The sequence below is a fragment of the Bombina bombina genome, chromosome 3 (genome assembly GCF_027579735.1).
Source record: "Bombina bombina isolate aBomBom1 chromosome 3, aBomBom1.pri, whole genome shotgun sequence".
Lineage (NCBI taxonomy): Eukaryota > Metazoa > Chordata > Amphibia > Anura > Bombinatoridae > Bombina > Bombina bombina.
In genome coordinates this window covers 8,158,500-8,177,204 of record NC_069501.1, presented here as the reverse complement: position 1 = coordinate 8,177,204, position 18,705 = coordinate 8,158,500, and positions in this window count along the sequence as shown.

The following is an 18,705-nucleotide window of genomic DNA, read 5'->3' as shown; positions in this document are numbered from 1 at the left end:
GTTGTGGGGGGCAGGTTAGGGGTTAATAAATGTAATACAGGGGTCGGCGGGGTTAGGGGCAGCAGATTAGGGGTACATAAGTATAACGTAGGTGGCGGTCGGCAGATTAGGGGTTAAAATATTTTAATCGAGTGGCGGCGATGTGGGGGGACCTCGGTTTAGGGGTACATAGGTAGTTTATGGGTGTTAGTGTACTTTAGGGTACAGTAGTTAAGAGCTTTATGAACCGGCGTTAGCCAGAAAGCTCTTAACTCCTGCTATTTTCAGGCGGCTGGAGTTTTGTCGTTAGAGCTCTAACACTCACTTCAGAAACGACTCTAAATACCGGCGTTAGGAAGATCCCATTGAAAAGATAGGATACGCAAATGGCGTAGGGGGATCTGCGGTATGGAAAAGTCGCGGCTGAAAAGTGAGCGTTAGACCCTTTAATCACTGACTCCAAATACCAGCGGGCGGCCAAAACCAGCGTTAGGAGCCTCTAACGCTGGTTTTGACGGTTACCGCCGAACTCCAAATCTAGGCCTATGTAAGTAATTTATATACAGCATACACAGTATGTAAGTAATTCATATACAGTATACACAGTATGTAAGTAATTTATATACAGCATACAGAGAATGTAAGTAATTTTATATACAGTATACACAGTATGTAAGTAATTCATATACAGTATACACAGTATGTAAGTAATTCATATACCATATACAAAGTATGTAAGTAATTTATATACAGCATACACAGTATGTAAGTAATTTATATACAGTATACACAGTATGTAAGTAATTCATATACAATATACACAGTATGTAAGTAATTCATATACAGTATACAGAGTATATAAGTAATTTATAGACAGTATACACAGTATATAACTAATTAATATACAGTATACACAGTATGTAAGTAAATCATATACAGTATACACAGTATGTAAGTAATTTATATACAATATACACAGTATGTAAGTAATTCATATACAGTATACACAGTATGTAAGTAATTTATATACAGTATACAGAGCATGTAAGTAATTCATATACAGTATACACAGTGTGTAAGTAATTCATATACAGTATACAGAGCATGCAAGTAATTCATATACAGTATACACAGTATGTAAGTAATTTATAGACAGTATACACAGTATGTAACTAATTAATATACAGTATACACAGCATGTAAGTAATTTATATGCAGCATACACAGTATGTAAGTAATTCATATACAGTATACACAGTATGTAAGTAATTTATATACAGTATACACAGTATGTAAGTAATTAATATACAGCATACACAGTATGTAAGTAATTTATATACAGTATACACAGTATGTAGGTAATTCATATACAGTATACACAGTATGTAAGTAATTCATATACAGTATACACAGTATGTAATTAATTTATATACAGTATACACAGTATGTAACTAATTAATATACAGTATACACAGTATGTAAGTAATTTATATACAGTATACACAGTATGTAACTAATTAATATACAGTATACACAGTATGTAAGTAATTTATATACAGTATACACAGTATGTAACTAATTAATATACAGTATACACAGTATGTAACTAATTAATATACAGTATACACAGTATGTAAGTAATTTATATACAGTATACACAGTATGTAACTAATTAATATACAGTATGCACAGTATGTAAGTAATTTATATACAGTATACACAGTATGTAAGTAATTTATATACAGTATACACAGTATGTAAGTAATTTGCATACAGTATACACAGTATGTAAGTAATTCATATACAGTATACACAGTATGTAACTAATTAATATACAGTATACACAGTATTTAAGTAATTTATATACAGTATACACAGTATGTAACTAATGATTATACAGTATGCACAGTATGTAAGTAATTTATATACAGTATACAGAGCATGTAAGTAATTTATATACAGTATACACAGAATGTAAGTAATTCATATACAGTATACACAGTATGTAAGTAATTTATATACAGTATACACAGTATGTAAGTAATTTATATACAGTATACACAGCATGTAACTAATTAATATTACAGTATACACAGTATGTAAGTAATTTATAGACAGTATACAGAGTATGTAACTAATTAATATACAGTATACACAGTATGTAACTAATTAATATACAGTATGCACAGTATGTAAGTAATTTATATACAGTATACACAGTATGTAACTAATTAATATACAGTATACACAGTATGTAAGTAATTTATATACAGTATACACAGTATGTAACTAATTAATATACAGTATGCACAGCATGTAACTAATTAATATACAGTATGCACAGTATGTAAGTAATTCATATACAGTATACACAGTATGTAACTAATTAATATACAGTATACACAGTATGTAATAATTTATATACAGTATACACAGTATGTAAGTAATTTATATACAGTATACACAGTATGCAACTAATTAATATACAGTATACACAGTATGTAACTAATTAATATACAGTATACACAGTATGTAAGTAATTTATATACAGTATACACAGTATGTAACTAATTAATATACAGTATACACAGTATGTAAGTAATTTATATACAGTATACAGAGCATGTAAGTAATTTATATACAGTATACACAGTATGTAAGTAATTTATATACAGTATAAACAGTATGTCTGTAATTTATATACAGTATACACAGAATGTAAGTAATTTATATACAGTATACACAGTATGTAACTAATTAATATACAGTATACACAGTATGTAAGTAATTTATATACAGTATACACAGTATGTAACTAATTAATATACAGTATACACGGTATGTAAGTAATTTATATACGGTATAAACAGTATGTAACTAATTAATATACAGTATACACAGTATGTAACTAATTAATATACAGTATACACAGTATGTAAGTAATTCATATACAGTATATACAGTATGTAAGTAATTTATATACAGTATACACAGTTTGTAACTAATTAATATACAGTATACACAGTATGTAAGTAATTTATATACAGTATAAACAGTATGTAACTAATTAATATACAGTATACACAGTATGTAACTAATTAATATACAGTATACACAGTATATAAGTAATTTATATACAGTATACACAGTATGTAACTAATTAATATACAGTATACACAGTATGTAAGTAATTTATATACAGTATACACAGTATGTAACTAATTAATATACAGTATGCACAGTATGTAAGTAATGTATATACAGTATACAGAGAATGTAAGTAATTTATATACAGTATACGCAGTATGTAACTAATTAATATACAGTATGCACAGTATGTAAGTAATTTATATACAGTATACACAGTATGTAACTAATTAATATACAGTATACACAGTATGTAAGTAATTTATATACAGTATACACAGTATGTAAGTAATTTATATACAGTATACAGAGCATGCAAGTAATTTATATACAGTATACACAGTATGTAAGTAATTTATATACAGTATGTAAGTAATTCATATACAGTATACACAGTATGTAAGTAATTCATATAAAGTATACACAGTATGTAAGTAATTCATATACAGTATACAGAGTATGTAAGTAATTAATATACAGTATACACAGTATGTAAGTAATTTATATACAGTATACACAGTATGTAAGTAATTAATATACAGTATACACAGTATGTAAGTAATTTATATACAGTATACACAGTATGTAAGTAATTAATATACAGTATACACAGTATGTAAGTAATTTATATACAGTATACACAGTATGTAAGTAATTCATATGCAGTATACACAGTATGTAAGTAATTTATATACAGCATACAGAGTATGTAAGTAATTTATATACAGTATACACAGTATGTAAGTAATTTATATACAGTATACACAGTATGTAAGTAATTTATATACAGTATACAGAGCATGTAAGTAATTTATATATAGTATACACAGTATGTAAGTAATTAATATACAGTATACACAGTATGTAAGAAATTAATATACAGTATACACAGTATGTAAGTAATTTATATATAGTATACACAGTATGTAAGTAATTTATATACAGTATACAGAGCATGTAAGTAATTTATATACAGTATACACAGTATGTAAGTAATTTATATACAGTATGTAAGTAATTCATATACAGTATACACAGTATGTAAGTAATTTATATACAGTATACACAGTATGTAAGTAATTAATATACAGTATACACAGTATGTATGTAATTTATATACAGTATACACAGTATGTAAGTAATTAATATACAGTATACACAGTATGTAAGTAATTTATATACAGTATACACAGTATGTAAGAAATTAATATACAGTATACACAGTATGTAAGTAATTTATATACAGTATACACAGTATGTAAGTAATTTATATACAGTATACAGAGCATGTAAGTAATTTATATACAGTATACACAGTATATAAGTAATTTATATACAGTATACACAGTATGTAAGTAATTTATATACAGTATACAGAGCATGTAAGTAATTTATATTCAGTATACACAGTATGTAAGTAATTCATATGCAGTATACACAGTATGTAAGTAATTTATATACAGCATACAGAGTATGTAAGTAATTTATATACAGTATACACAGTATGTAAGTAATTAATATACAGTATACACAGTATGTAAGTAATTTATATACAGTATACACAGTATGTAAGTAATTTATATACAGTATGTAAGTAATTCATATACAGTATACACAGTATGTAAGTAATTTATATACAGCATACAGAGTATGTAAGTAATTTATATACAGTATACACAGTATGTAAGTAATTAATATACAGTATACACAGTATGTAAGTAATTTATATACAGCATACACAGTATGTAAGTAATTTATATACAGTATACACAGTATGTAAGTAATTCATATACAGTATACACAGTATGTAAGTAATTTATATACAGTATACACAGTATGTAAGTAATTAATATACAGCATGCACAGTATGTAAGTAATTTATATACAGCATACACAGTATATAAGTAATTTATATACAGTATACACAGTATGTAAGTAATTCATATACAGTATACACAGTATGTAAGTAATTTATATACAGTATACACAGTATGTAAGTAATTTATACACAGTATACACAGTATGTAAGTAATTTATATACAGCATACACAGTATGTAAGTAATTTATATACAGTATACACAGTATGTAAGTAATTTATATACAGTATACAGAGCATGTAAGTAATTTATATACAGTATACATAGTATGTAAGTAATTTATATACAGTATGTAAGTAATTCATATACAGTATACACAGTATGTAAGTAATTTATATACAGTATACACAGTATGTAAGTAATTAATATACAGTATACACAGTATGCAAGTAATTTATATACAGTATACACAGTATGTAAGTAATTAATATACAGTATACACAGTATGTAAGTAATTAATATACAGTATACACAGTATGTAAGTAATTTATATACAGTATACACAGTATGTAAGTAATTTATATACAGTATACAGAGCATGTAAGTAATTTATATATAGTATACACAGTATGTAAGTAATTAATATACAGTATATACAGTATACACAGTATGTAAGTAATTTATATACAGTATACACAGTATGTAACTAATTAATATACAGTATACACAGTATGTAAGTAATTTATATACAGTATAAACAGTATGTAACTAATTAATATACAGTATACACAGTATGTAACTAATTAATATACAGTATACACAGAATGTAAGTAATTTATATACAGTATACACAGTATGTAAGTAATTAATATACAGTATACACAGTATGTAAGTAATTCATATACAGTATACACAGTATGTAAGTAATTTATATACAGTATACACAGTATGTAACTAATTAATATACAGTATACACAGTATGTAAGTAATTTATATACAGTATAAACAGTATGTAACTAATTAATATACAGTATACACAGTATGTAACTAATTAATATACAGTATACACAGTATGTAAGTAATTTATATACAGTATACACAGTATGTAACTAATTAATATACAGTATACACAGTATGTAAGTAATTAATATACAGTATGTACAGTATGTAAGTAATTTATATACAGTATACAGAGCATGTAAGTAATTTATATACAGTATACACAGTATGTAACTAATTAATATACAGTATGCACAGTATGTAAGTAATTTATATACAGTATACACAGTATGTAACTAATTAATATACAGTATAAACAGTATGTAAGTAATTTATATACAGTATACACAGTATGTAAGTAATTTATATACAGTATACAGAGCATGTAAGTAATTTATATACAGTATACACAGTATGTAAGTAATTTATATACAGTATGTAAGTAATTAATATACAGTATACACAGTATGTAAGTAATTAATATACAGTATACACAGTATGTAAGTAATTTATATACAGTATACACAGTATGTAAGTAATTAATATACAGTATACACAGTATGTAAGTAATTTATATACAGTATACACAGTATGTAAGTAATTTATATACAGTATACAGAGCATGTAAGTAATTTATATACAGTATACACAGTATGTAAGTAATTTATATACAGTATGTAATTCATATACAGTATACACAGTATGTAAGTAATTTATATACAGTATACACAGTATGTAAGTAATTAATATACAGTATATACAGTATGTGTGTAATTTATATACAGTATACACAGTATGTAAGTAATTAATATACAGTATACACAGTATGTAAGTAATTTATATACAGTATACACAGTATGTAAGTAATTTATATACAGTATACACAGTATGTAAGTAATTTATATACAGTATACACAGTATGTAAGAAATTAATATACAGTATACACAGTATGTAAGTAATTTATATACAGTATACACAGTATGTAAGTAATTTATATACAGTATACAGAGCATGTAAGTAATTTATATACAGTATACACAGTATGTAAGTAATTTATATACAGTATACACAGTATGTAAGTAATTTATATACAGTATACAGAGCATGTAAGTAATTTATATACAGTATACACAGTATGTAAGTAATTAATATGCAGTATACACAGTATGTAAGTAATTTATATACAGCATACAGAGTATGTAAGTAATTTATATATAGTATACACAGTATGTAAGTAATTAATATACAGTATACACAGTATGTAAGTAATTTATATACAGTATACACAGTATGTAAGTAATTTATATACAGTATACAGAGCATGTAAGTAATTTATATACAGTATACACAGTATGTAAGTAATTCATATGCAGTATACACAGTATGTAAGTAATTTATATACAGTATACACAGTATGTAACTAATTAATATACAGTATACACAGTATGTAAGTAATTTATATACAGTATAAACAGTATGTAACTAATTAATATACAGTATACACAGTATGTAACTAATTAATATACAGTATACACAGTATGTAAGTAATTTATATACAGTATACACAGTATGTAACTAATTAATATACAGTATACACAGTATGTAAGTAATTAATATACAGTATGTACAGTATGTAAGTAATTTATATACAGTATACAGAGCATGTAAGTAATTTATATACAGTATACACAGTATGTAACTAATTAATATACAGTATGCACAGTATGTAAGTAATTTATATACAGTATACACAGTATGTAACTAATTAATATACAGTATAAACAGTATGTAAGTAATTTATATACAGTATACACAGTATGTAAGTAATTTATATACAGTATACAGAGCATGTAAGTAATTTATATACAGTATACACAGTATGTAAGTAATTTATATACAGTATGTAAGTAATTAATATACAGTATACACAGTATGTAAGTAATTAATATACAGTATACACAGTATGTAAGTAATTTATATACAGTATACACAGTATGTAAGTAATTAATATACAGTATACACAGTATGTAAGTAATTTATATACAGTATACACAGTATGTAAGTAATTTATATATAGTATACAGAGCATGTAAGTAATTTATATACAGTATACACAGTATGTAAGTAATTTATATACAGTATGTAATTCATATACAGTATACACAGTATGTAAGTAATTTATATACAGTATACACAGTATGTAAGTAATTAATATACAGTATATACAGTATGTGTGTAATTTATATACAGTATACACAGTATGTAAGTAATTAATATACAGTATACACAGTATGTAAGTAATTTATATACAGTATACACAGTATGTAAGTAATTTATATACAGTATACACAGTATGTAAGAAATTAATATACAGTATACACAGTATGTAAGTAATTTATATACAGTATACACAGTATGTAAGTAATTTATATACAGTATACAGAGCATGTAAGTAATTTATATACAGTATACACAGTATGTAAGTAATTTATATACAGTATACACAGTATGTAAGTAATTTATATACAGTATACAGAGCATGTAAGTAATTTATATACAGTATACACAGTATGTAAGTAATTAATATGCAGTATACACAGTATGTAAGTAATTTATATACAGCATACAGAGTATGTAAGTAATTTATATATAGTATACACAGTATGTAAGTAATTAATATACAGTATACACAGTATGTAAGTAATTTATATACAGTGTACACAGTATGTAAGTAATTTATATACAGTATACAGAGCATGTAAGTAATTTATATACAGTATACACAGTATGTAAGTAATTCATATGCAGTATACACAGTATGTAAGTAATTTATATACAGCATACAGAGTATGTAAGTAATTTATATATAGTATACACAGTATGTAAGTAATTAATATACAGTATACACAGTATGTAAGTAATTTATATACAGTATACACAGTATGTAACTAATTAATATACAGTATACACAGTATGTAAGTAATTTATATACAGTATAAACAGTATGTAACTAATTAATATACAGTATACACAGTATGTAACTAATTAATATACAGTATACACAGAATGTAAGTAATTTATATACAGTATACACAGTATGTAAGTAATTAATATACAGTATACACAGAATGTAAGTAATTCATATACAGTATACACAGTATGTAAGTAATTTATATACAGTATACACAGTATGTAAGTAATTTATATACAGTATACACAGTATGTAACTAATTAATATACAGTATACACAGTATGTAAGTAATTTATATACAGTATAAACAGTATGTAACTAATTAATATACAGTATACACAGTCTGTAACTAATTAATATACAGTATACACAGTATGTAAGTAATTTATATACAGTATATACAGTATGTAACTAATTAATATACAGTATACACAGTATGTAAGTAATTTATATACAGTATACACAGTATGTAACTAATTAATATACAGTATGTACAGTATGTAAGTAATTTATATACAGTATACAGAGCATGTAAGTAATTTATATACAGTATACACAGTATGTAACTAATTAATATACAGTATGCACAGTATGTAAGTAATTTATATACAGTATACACAGTATGTAACTAATTAATATACAGTATACACAGTATGTAAGTAATTTATATACAGTATACACAGTATGTAAGTAATTTATATACAGTATGTAAGTAATTAATATACAGTATACACAGTATGTAAGTAATTAATATACAGTATACACAGTATGTAAGTAATTTATATACAGTATACACAGTATGTAAGTAATTTATATACAGTATACACAGTATGTAAGTAATTTATATACAGTATAAACAGTATGTAAGTAATTTATATACAGTATACACAGTATGTAAGTAATTTATATACAGTATACAGAGCATGTAAGTAATTTATATACAGTATACACAGTATGTAAGTAATTCATATGCAGTATACACAGTATGTAAGTAATTTATATACAGCATACAGAGTATGTAAGTAATTTATATATAGTATACACAGTATGTAAGTAATTAATATACAGTATACACAGTATGTAAGTAATTCATATACAGTATACACAGTATGTAAGTAATTTATATACAGTATACACAGTATGTAACTAATATACAGTATACACAGTATGTAAGTAATTTATATACAGTATAAACAGTATGTAACTAATTAATATACAGTATACACAGTATGTAACTAATTCATATACAGTATACACAGTATGTAAGTAATTTATATACAGTATACACAGTATGTAACTAATTAATATACAGTATACACAGTATGTAAGTAATTTATATACAGTATAAACAGTATGTAACTAATTAATATACAGTATACACAGTATGTAACTAATTAATATACAGTATACACAGTATGTAAGTAATTTATATACAGTATACACAGTATGTAACTAATAAATATACAGTATGTACAGTATGTAAGTAATTTATATACAGTATACACAGTATGTAACTAATTAATATACAGTATGCACAGTATGTAAGTAATTTATATACAGTATACACAGTATGTAACTAATTAATATACAGTATACACAGTATGTAAGTAATTTATATACAGTATACACAGTATGTAAGTATTTCATATACAGTATACAGAGCATGTAAGTAATTTATATACAGTATACACAGTATGTAACTAATTAATATACAGTATGCACAGTATGTAAGTAATTTATATACAGTATACACAGTATGTAACTAATTAATATACAGTATACACAGTATGTAAGTAATTCATATACAGTATACACAGTATGTAAGTAATTTATATACAGTATACAGAGCATGTAAGTAATTTATATACAGTATACACAGTATGTAAGTAATGTATATACAATATGTAAGTAATTAATATACAGTATACACAGTATGTAAGTAATTAATATACAGTATACACAGTATGTAAGTAATTAATATACAGTATACACAGTATGTAAGTAATTTATATACAGTATACACAGTATGTAAGTAATTTATATACAGTATACACAGTATGTAAGTAATTTATATACAGTATGTAAGTAATTCATATACAGTATACACAGTATGTAAGTAATTTATATACAGTATACACAGTATGTAAGTAATTTATATACAGTATACACAGTATGCAAGTAATTTATACACAGTATACACAGTATGTAAGTAATTTATATACAGTATACACAGTATGTAAGTAATTCATATACAGTATACACAGTATGTAAGTAATTTATATACAGTATACACAGTATGTAAGTAATTTATATACAGTATACAGAACATGTAAGTAATTTATATACAGTATACACAGTATGTAAGTAATTTATATACAGTATACACAGTATGTAAGTAATTTATATACAGTATACACAGTATGTAAGTAATTTATATACAGTATGTAAGTAATTCATATACAGTATGCACAGTATGTAAGTAATTTATATACAGTATACACAGTATGTAAGTAATTTATATACAGTATACACAGTATGTAAGTAATTAATATACAGTATACACAGTATGTAAGTAATTTATATACAGTATACACAGTATGTAAGTAATTTATATACAGTATACACAGTATATAAGTAATTTATATACAGTATACACAGTATGTAAGTAATTTATATACAGTATACAGAGCATGTAAGTAATTTATATACAGTATACACAGTATGTAAGTAATTCATATGCAGTATACACAGTATGTAAGTAATTTATATACAGCATACAGAGTATGTAAGTAATTTATATACAGTATACACAGTATGTAATAATTAATATACAGTATACACAGTATGTAAGTAATTTATATACAGTATACACAGTATGTAAGTAATTTATATACAGTATGTAAGTAATTCATATACAGTATACACAGTATGTAAGTAATTTATATACAGCATACAGAGTATGTAAGTAATTTATATACAGTATACACAGTATGTAAGTAATTAATATACAGTATACACAGTATGTAAGTAATTTATATACAGCATACACAGTATGTAAGTAATTTATATACAGTATACACAGTATGTAAGTAATTCATATACAGTATACACAGTATGTAAGTAATTTATATACAGTATACACAGTATGTAAGTAATTAATATACAGCATGCACAGTATGTAAGTAATTTATATACAGCATACACAGTATATAAGTAATTTATATACAGTATACACAGTATGTAAGTAATTCATATACAGTATACACAGTATGTAAGTAATTTATATACAGTATACACAGTATGTAAGTAATTTATACACAGTATACACAGTATGTAAGTAATTTATATACAGCATACACAGTATGTAAGTAATTTATATACAGTATACACAGTATGTAAGTAATTTATATACAGTATACAGAGCATGTAAGTAATTTATATACAGTATACACAGTATGTAAGTAATTCATATACAGTATACACAGTATGTAAGTAATTTATATACAGTATACACAGTATGTAAGTAATTAATATACAGTATACACAGTATGTAAGTAATTTATATACAGTATACACAGTATGTAAGTAATTAATATACAGTATACACAGTATGTAAGTAATTTATATACAGTATACACAGTATGTAAGTAATTTATATACAGTATACAGAGCATGTAAGTAATTTATATATAGTATACACAGTATGTAAGTAATTAATATACAGTATATACAGTATACACAGTATGTAAGTAATTTATATACAGTATACACAGTATGTAACTAATTAATATACAGTATACACAGTATGTAAGTAATTTATATACAGTATAAACAGTATGTAACTAATTAATATACAGTATACACAGTATGTAACTAATTAATATACAGTATACACAGAATGTAAGTAATTTATATACAGTATACACAGTATGTAAGTAATTAATATACAGTATACACAGTATGTAAGTAATTCATATACAGTATACACAGTATGTAAGTAATTTATATACAGTATACACAGTATGTAAGTAATTTATATACAGTATACACAGTATGTAACTAATTAATATACAGTATACACAGTATGTAAGTAATTTATATACAGTATAAACAGTATGTAACTAATTAATATACAGTATACACAGTATGTAACTAATTAATATACAGTATACACAGTATGTAAGTAATTTATATACAGTATACACAGTATGTAACTAATTAATATACAGTATACACAGTATGTAAGTAATTAATATACAGTATGTACAGTATGTAAGTAATTTATATACAGTATACAGAGCATGTAAGTAATTTATATACAGTATACACAGTATGTAACTAATTAATATACAGTATGCACAGTATGTAAGTAATTTATATACAGTATACACAGTATGTAACTAATTAATATACAGTATACACAGTATGTAAGTAATTTATATACAGTATGCACAGTATGTAAGTAATTAATATACAGTATACAGAGCATGTAAGTAATTTATATACAGTATACACAGTATGTAAGTAATTTATATACAGTATGTAAGTAATTAATATACAGTATACACAGTATGTAAGTAATTAATATACAGTATACACAGTATGTAAGTAATTTATATACAGTATACACAGTATGTAAGTAATTAATATACAGTATACACAGTATGTAAGTAATTTATATACAGTATACACAGTATGTAAGTAATTTATATACAGTATGTAAGTAATTCATATACAGTATACACAGTATGTAAGTAATTTATATACAGTATACACAGTATGTCAGTAATTTATATACAGTATACACAGTATGTAAGTAATTAATATACAGTATACACAGTATGTAAGTAATTTATATACAGTATACACAGTATGTAAGTAATTTATATACAGTATACAGAGCATGTAAGTAATTTATATACAGTATACACAGTATGTAAGTAATTTATATACAGTATGTAAGTAATTCATATACAGTATACACAGTATGTAAGTAATTTATATACAGTATACACAGTATGTAAGTAATTAATATACAGTATATACAGTATGTGTGTAATTTATATACAGTATACACAGTATGTAAGTAATTAATATACAGTATACACAGTATGTAAGTAATTTATATACAGTATACACAGTATGTAAGTAATTTATATACAGTATACACAGTATGTAAGAAATTAATATACAGTATACACAGTATGTAAGTAATTTATATACAGTATACACAGTATGTAAGTAATTTATATACAGTATACAGAGCATGTAAGTAATTTATATACAGTATACACAGTATGTAAGTAATTCATATGCAGTATACACAGTATGTAAGTAATTTATATACAGCATACAGAGTATGTAAGTAATTTATATATAGTATACACAGTATGTAAGTAATTAATATACAGTATACACAGTATGTAAGTAATTCATATACAGTATACACAGTATGTAAGTAATTTATATACAGTATACACAGTATGTAACTAATTAATATACAGTATACACAGTATGTAAGTAATTTATATACAGTATAAACAGTATGTAACTAATTAATATACAGTATACACAGTATGTAACTAATTAATATACAGTATACACAGAATGTAAGTAATTTATATACAGTATACACAGTATGTAAGTAATTAATATACAGTATACACAGAATGTAAATAATTCATATACAGTATACACAGTATGTAAGTAATTTATATACAGTATACACAGTATGTAACTAATTAATATACAGTATACACAGTATGTAAGTAATTTATATACAGTATAAACAGTATGTAACTAATTAATATACAGTATACACAGTATGTAACTAATTAATATACAGTATACACAGTATGTAAGTAATTTATATACAGTATACACAGTATGTAACTAATTAATATACAGTATACACAGTATGTAAGTAATTTATATACAGTGTACACAGTATGTAACTAATTAATATACAGTATGTACAGTATGTAAGTAATTTATATACAGTATACAGAGCATGTAAGTAATTTATATACAGTATACACAGTATGTAACTAATTAATATACAGTATGCACAGTATGTAAGTAATTTATATACAGTATACACAGTATGTAACTAATTAATATACAGTATACACAGTATGTAAGTAATTTATATACAGTATACACAGTATGTAAGTAATTTATATACAGTATACAGAGCATGTAAGTAATTTATATACAGTATACACAGTATGTAAGTAATTTATATACAGTATGTAAGTAATTAATATACAGTATACACAGTATGTAAGTAATTAATATACAGTATACACAGTATGTAAGTAATTTATATACAGTATACACAGTATGTAAGTAATTAATATACAGTATACACAGTATGTAAGTAATTTATATACAGTATACACAGTATGTAAGTAATTTATATACAGTATACACAGTATGTAAGTAATTTATATACAGTATACACAGTATGTAAGTAATTTATATACAGTATACAGAGCATGTAAGTAATTTATATACAGTATACACAGTATGTAAGTAATTCATATGCAGTATACACAGTATGTAAGTAATTTATATACAGCATACAGAGTATGTAAGTAATTTATATATAGTATACACAGTATGTAAGTAATTAATATACAGTATACACAGTATGTAAGTAATTCATATACAGTATACACAGTATGTAAGTAATTTATATACAGTATACACAGTATGTAACTAATTAATATACAGTATACACAGTATGTAAGTAATTTATATACAGTATAAACAGTATGTAACTAATTAATATACAGTATACACAGTATGTAACTAATTCATATACAGTATACACAGTATGTAAGTAATTTATATACAGTATACACAGTATGTAAGTAATTTATATACAGTATACACAGTATGTAACTAATTAATATACAGTATACACAGTATGTAAGTAATTTATATACAGTATAAACAGTATGTAACTAATTAATATACAGTATACACAGTATGTAACTAATTAATATACAGTATACACAGTATGTAAGTAATTTATATACAGTATACACAGTATGTAACTAATTAATATACAGTATACACAGTATGTAAGTAATTTATATACAGTATACACAGTATGTAACTAATTAATATACAGTATGTACAGTATGTAAGTAATTTATATACAGTATACAGAGCATGTAAGTAATTTATATACAGTATACACAGTATGTAACTAATTAATATACAGTATGCACAGTATGTAAGTAATTTATATACAGTATACACAGTATGTAACTAATTAATATACAGTATACACAGTATGTAAGTAATTTATATACAGTATACACAGTATGTAAGTAATTTATATACAGTATACAGAGCATGTAAGTAATTTATATACAGTATACACAGTATGTAAGTAATTTATATACAGTATGTAAGTAATTAATATACAGTATACACAGTATGTAAGTAATTAATATACAGTATACACAGTATGTAAGTAATTTATGTACAGTATACACAGTATGTAAGTAATTAATATACAGTATACACAGTATGTAAGTAATTTATATACAGTATACACAGTATGTAAGTAATTTATATACAGTATGTAAGTAATTCATATACAGTATACACAGTATGTAAGTAATTTATATACAGTATACACAGTATGCAAGTAATTTATATACAGTATACACAGTATGTAAGTAATTTATATACAGTATACACAGTATGTAAGTAATTCATATACAGTATACACAGTATGTAAGTAATTTATATACAGTATACACAGTATGTAAGTAATTTATATACAGTATACAGAACATGTAAGTAATTTATATACAGTATACACAGTATGTAAGTAATTTATATACAGTATACACAGTATGTAAGTAATTTATATACAGTATGTAAGTAATTCATATACAGTATACACAGTATGTAAGTAATTTATATACAGTATACACAGTATGTAAGTAATTTATATACAGTATACACAGTATGTAAGTAATTTATATACAGTATACACAGTATGTAAGTAATTTATATACAATATACACAGTATGTAAGTAATTTATATACAGTATACACAGTATGTAAGTAATTTATATACAGTATACAGAGCATGTAAGTAATTTATATACAATATACACAGTATGTAAGTAATTTATATACAGTATGTAAGTAATTCATATACAGTATACACAGTATGTAAGTAATTTATATACAGTATACACAGTATGTAAGTAATTAATATACAGTATACACAGTATGTATGTAATTTATATACAGTATACACAGTATGTAAGTAATTAATATACAGTATACACAGTATGTAATTAATTTATATACAGTATACACAGTATGTAAGTAATTTATATACAGTATACACAGTATGTAAGAAATTAATATACAGTATACACAGTATGTAAGTAATTTATATACAGTATACACAGTATGTAAGTAATTTATATACAGTATACAGAGCATGTAAGTAATTTATATACAGTATACACAGTATGTAAGTAATGTATATACAGTATACAGAGCATGTAAGTAATTTATATACAGTATACACAGTATGTAAGTAATTCATATGCAGTATACACAGTATGTAAGTAATTTATATACAGCATACAGAGTATGTAAGTAATTTATATACAGTATACACAGTATGTAAGTAATTAATATACAGTATACACAGTATGTAAGTAATTTATATACAGTATACACAGTATGTAAGTAATTTATATACAGTATGTAAGTAATTCATATACAGTATACACAGTATGTAAGTAATTTATATACAGCATACAGAGTATGTAAGTAATTTATATACAGTATACACAGTATGTAAGTAATTAATATACAGTATACACAGTATGTAAGTAATTTATATACAGCATAGACAGTATGTAAGTAATTTATATACAGTATACACAGTATGTAAGTAATTCATATACAGTATACACAGTATGTAAGTAATTTATATACAGTATACACAGTATGTAAGTAATTAATATACAGCATACACAGTATGTAAGTAATTTATATACAGCATACACAGTATGTAAGTAATTTATATACAGTATACAAAGTATGTAAGTAATTCATATACAGTATACACAGTATGTAAGTAATTTATATACAGTATACACAGTATGTAAGTAATTCATATACAGTATACACAGTATGTAAGTAATTTATATACAGTATACACAGTATGTAAGTAATTAATATACAGTATACACAGTATGTAAGTAATTTATATACAGCATACACAGTATGTAAGTAATTTATATACAGTATACACAGTATGTAAGTAATTTATATACAGTATACACAGTATGTAAGTAATTTATATACAGTATGTAAGTAATTCATATACAGTATACACAGTATGTAAGTAATTTATATACAGTATACACAGTATGTAAGTAATTAATATACAGTATACACAGTATGTAAGTAATTTATACACAGTATGTAAGTAATTCATATACAGTATACACAGTATGTAAGTAATTTATATACAGTATACAAAGTATGTAAGTAATTTATATACAGTATACACAGTATGTAAGTAATTTATACACAGTATGTAAGTAATTCATATACAGTATACACAGTATGTAAGTAATTTATATACAGTATACACAGTATGTAAGTAATTTATATACAGTATACACAGTATGTAACTAATTAATATACAGTATACACAGTATGTAAGTAATTTATATACAGTATAAACAGTATGTAACTAATTAATATACAGTATACACAGTATGTAACTAATTAATAT